This window comes from Cupressus sempervirens, chromosome 3 (genome assembly GCF_028749045.1).
Source record: "Cupressus sempervirens isolate cs-2001-9-10 chromosome 3, ASM2874904v1, whole genome shotgun sequence".
Lineage (NCBI taxonomy): Eukaryota > Viridiplantae > Streptophyta > Pinopsida > Cupressales > Cupressaceae > Cupressus > Cupressus sempervirens.
The window spans coordinates 567,223,107-567,228,237 of NC_143120.1; the positions used below are offsets into that span (position 1 = coordinate 567,223,107).

Sequence of the window (5,131 nt, forward strand, 5' to 3'; positions counted from 1 at the left end):
CTTGTAGCAATGTGACCAATTTCTTCACAAGAAAAGAAGATCAAAGGAATTTTACCTTTTTTCTTTTTCTTTTTTCCTAAATAAATTAGTACAAAAACAAAATTATATTACTAAATAAACTATGAAAATTGTAGATATGTGACTAATTTTGATCACGTGACCAATGGTAGTTTATTGTCAGATATTTATCTCTCAACCAAATTTATGAATAAACTATTTTAATCATTGTTTAGGTCATTGATTGAGTCATTTATTGTTGTTACTTGGTAGTTTATATGGTAGTTTATTTGGTAATTTTGGTAGTTTATTTGGTAGTTTTTTGGGTAGTATATATGGTAGTTGATTTGGTAGTATTATATGGTAGTTTTTTTGGTAGTATATATGGTATTATATTTGGTAGTTTATTTGGTAGTTTATTTTGTAGTATATTTGGTAGTATATATGGTAGTATATTTTGTAGTTTATTTAATCATTAATTTAGTCATATTAGGGCACAGTGGAATTGAACCACCATCCTCCTACTTATAAAGCAGGTGCTCTTCCATTGAGCTAGTACCCTTTAAAGAATAATGCAAAAAATTGACAAAGTTGTCTTCCCAACATTAGATCTACCATTATCATGGTCACTATAACATGATACACTCTTCTTAAAGAACAAAAATTTTAGTTATTATGAAAAATAATAATATAAATCATTATCAAAAACAATTCAACAATTTTAAATTCTTTTGTTCAAGCATTTTAAAATTATGTTTCATGTCAATTACACTTCTCTAAATTATTGTACTGATAGACTCTTATAAAATACAATTTGGAGCACTTTGGCCACACAAAAATATTGTTTCTTGTGCTAACTTATTAGAAAAAGATACAAATGATTATGAAATTTATGTCAAGAAAATAGACCTCTACATTAAATAAAAATATCAAACCCCATTAAAAAATCACATCAAACTAGCTATTGTTTCTTTGTTTTTTTCTTTTCATAGTCTCTGCAATAATTGAGACTAGCTTGCATGCATTGCAAAAATATAGTCACTTGTTATAATGATGAAACATAATCACCATAATAATACCAATATCAAGATCATGAAAAAGCCATGTACGATGGATGTATAAAGGACACGTTGAACTGTGTTAATTCCTACCATGACCCAAGAGACTACTTTCTGGGCAAAAATTTTTGTGAAGAAAAAAATAAGACTACCAAAAAAATCAATCCAATATGTTTTAACTTGAAGAATGACAATGTAGCCAAATTTCTTGTCCCTATCTTTCCATTGTTGGACAATTCCAAACCCATTTCAACAATTGAGATGTGAATGTGTTGAATAACATCTATTAAACCTTTGGCTCAATTAATTTTATCAAATAAATTGGAACTATATGTGGTAGAATAGAAAATATAATCAGGAAAAGAAAATATTAACATCATATTTACACTCTATAAAATCTTGAATTCTATTCAACACAGTTAGAAGGTGTAAATAGGTTTCATTAAAAAACAAAATGATTTTTTTTTTCAAGAAATGTAAGCTTTGCCAAGACAAGATTCATAACCTTGGTTAAATGATTATTAGCCTAATAAGAATATTAGGGACCATTAAAAAAGTTTTAGCTAGAACATCTTGTATTACCAATAGCTCCTTATCCTTGCATGCTACTACAACTGAACAATCTAGAGAAAGAACAACAATATGACCACTTTGTTAGAAAATCTATGAATCTTGAGGCATGAAAATTGAAAAGAAATATAGTGCTAGAATGAAATATGATATCTTAACTTTACAAGTGATGACTTTACTAGTAGTTTCCATAAGAGACAGAGGAACTCTTCCATCTCTACTCTGAAAATCCTAGTTGAAAGAATCAATTTCTATTCCACCCTCTATCTCCATTCTCCAAACAAAATAATAATAAAGATTTTTCCTTCTCCTCTAATCACTTAACCTTAAAATATGTTCTTTACCAATATTCTAAGTTTTCATAGCCAAAAGACAAGGCTAATAAAGGACATTTGATGTTCATCAATTAGTTAGACATTTTCAAACTAATTTAAAAAGGGGTCAATGATCCAATGAGTACTAAGTGTTCCATTTATTCTCATGAGTTATGGATTCATGTATGAATCACTACTCATGATATATGGGTCAATGATTTTGAATCAAAACCTACACAATTAAATCTTGATAGCTTTATCATAATTTGACTTGATTTGGAAAATATCTCCTACTTATCAACCTATAGATACTTAAGATTCACATTTCTTTTCACCCCCCCCAGCACTTCACATAGGGGTTGAATGTATTCATTGGGACTCCTTATCACCCTATGAGCTAATTCATGGTTATAATTCCTTAGATTAGCCATGTCTATGAGAAGGAAATAGAGACCCTGAGTGATCATGTCTTTGATCTTTTCCATGTACACACCTTTCCTCACCTACAAAATATCATCACAAAGAAGTTAAGAGGCTATTTCATGCATTAATATCATACATACATTGCATAACTAAAGCATGACCAATGAGGCAATCAATAATATGTGATTACCCTTAAAATCATTATTGATCATTAGCAAAATAAGAGGTGACTTATCTAACTTTTACAAGTGATAATGTTCATAGCTATATACAAAACTCCAACCCATTGACCCATAGCCCTACCTTATCACTTGCATTCAATCTCAACTAGCATACAGCCCTACCTATTGTTCACAATACAACCATGGGAAATTATTTTGAAGGAGGTTGCTAATGAGGACTTCAAAACTCTTACATGAATATGGAACATGCCCTTCAAATTCTAGTCATTATATAGTGGTATTTTCAATACCACTCTTTCACCAAAATTGAAAGTTTTGTCCTTAAAATTCCTCTCATTATAATTGGCACTCTTCACCATTTGTAATATTAAAGATTTTTTGTCAAACAAGTTTTGGCTGGTTTCATAGCTTATAGCTTCATTTTGGGCATCCCAAAAAATGTAGCATATAATCTTAACCTCTTCAAACATTAGCAGAGATATCCCCCACCTCCCACCCTCCCCTTCAAGTTAACCAACCAAAAGTGAGAAAACCCACAAAGATGTATGGTTTCTCCAAAGATTGATAATTATAGACATGTACTTGACAACTTGGTACAAGTTTTTAAATCAAATTGAGTACAATATTTAAGAAGGGTTGACACTTATAGAAAACATTATTCCATAGAATAAAGAGGCTATTTTCTAAGATAAAAAAATTTAGATCAAATAGAGTACAATATATAGGAGGTGATGAGACTTCTAGAAGGTAGAAAGCATTTCCATAAAATAAACAAAATATTCACTAAAAAACAAAAGTTAAAAAAAAGATGCCTTCATTTCTAGTCCCCAATTATTGGAAAGCAATGATTAAGATTTATGTTCATGGGATATTCATTTATCAGCAATCATATAATAACTAAGTCTACAACTACCAAAGCTTTAGTGCAAATCTATCTTTTGCATCTTTTTATCACTGATTTCCAAAATCCATTAAATTTTGGTGCAATAACACACTCTAAAACATCTCCATCCAAGGAATAGGATGTATCAAACTCTCCTTTTCATTTATGTAATAAGCCCAATTTGTGAGACCAAGGGACACAAGATACAATTATAAACCTCGGCATCCACCTTGGTTAAAAAGGGAATTTTCTTGAATTTTCATCCTAGGAATAGGAGAAAATGTGTTAGGAGATGTTAATAAGGTTTTAAACAATATTTATCATACTAGAATTAATTCTTGATCAACATTTTTCTTTTGGCAACTTTTTGGAAAAAGTTGTCAAGTTGCAAATTAGCAAATTTTGCAATTTTGCAAGTTTTGTTACCCTGATTGCAAAAATTGATCCAAACCACTTTGTGGTTGTAGGAACTACTAGGATCTATAATATGGTGATGGAAATTAAGTCCCAAGATAGATTGAAGGATTGGTTGTATGAAGGAAATATTGTTGCAATAAAGAAAAGTGTATTTTGGAAACTTTTTTACTGGTTTTTGGCATTGTATGGATCTGTATAGTTTGGTAACTACAAAAGAATAACATGGTTGGATAAAGGGTTTAAGTACCTCTCTAATTATTTTGGTTTGGAGGTCTCGTATATTATGTCAAGAAATATACAATCATTTTTGTGTTGGTTGCAACATTATATGCCGCACCTAAGGTTTTAGTGGAAAATTGGCCCTATCTTGCAAATCCACCATGAAAATAATGTAAATATGGGTGATTTTCAAGGTATGAGGATGTATTATAATATTATTTTGGTTTCATACTATTTCAATTTAGGTTGTGGAGGGAATTTACAAAACTCAAAAAGCATCTCTATGTAACTACCCTAAAGCATGCATTTGAGTGCATGAAATGAGTTGGGGGTGGAGTCTGGTGTTGAAAATAGAGACCTAATAAATTTTCATGGTCCTTGATATGTTCCAAGTTTTTTTGGTTTCTAGGAGGTTGTTGGTTGGGTACTTTCTTTGTTAATCAGCCCTAATTAGGCCTAGTTCCTAATGGACAATTTAAAGGAAAAGTAGAGTTGGAAGATTGGTCTGGTGTTTTCCTTTTGGGGATACTTGAGGGTAGTTTTTAGGGTCCTATTGAACCTATATTTGGGTTTGGTCAAGCCCTTGGAAGTCCTGGTGATTAACTTACTGGTAATTTTCCTTGTAGCCCTCCTAGTAGGATAAAGTTTGTCAATTGTGCTACAAACTTGGCAGAAGGACTGTGAAGTTGCAGTATTTGATAATGTAAGATTATTTCAAGTGAATGGGGATTGGATTCCACCCTAAAAGGTCCAATAAAGCCTTAAAAACTCTTGTTACTAATTTGGTCCTTGTAACTAAATACAAAGGGAAGTTGTGGGAATGGTCTACCTTGTAGAAACTCATCTTGTCTAGATAACATAACATTGTCTTTGTTTTACCCATTTTAAGTCCAAGTTTTGAACCAAATAGCTTGGGGCTCTACACCAAGTAGTATTAGAGAAATGTGAAATATTTGGAAGAAGAGAAGTTGCTAATATGGGAGATAATGAAGATGTGGAATTTCCTGGCAAGATGACAAATGTTGAATTGTTAAAGATTGTTAAAGAGAATGATACTGAGAGGAAACT

The 5,131-nt window shown here is 31.2% G+C and overlaps 1 non-coding gene across 1 annotated transcript; it reads right to left on the reverse strand.

Annotated features, from left to right (window-relative positions):
- Nucleotides 1-487: 487 nt before the first annotated feature.
- On the reverse strand, nt 488-559 carry TRNAI-UAU (transfer RNA isoleucine (anticodon UAU)). The gene has a single exon. It is a non-coding gene; the product is annotated as a tRNA-Ile (tRNA).
- Nucleotides 560-5,131: the final 4,572 nt, after the last annotated feature.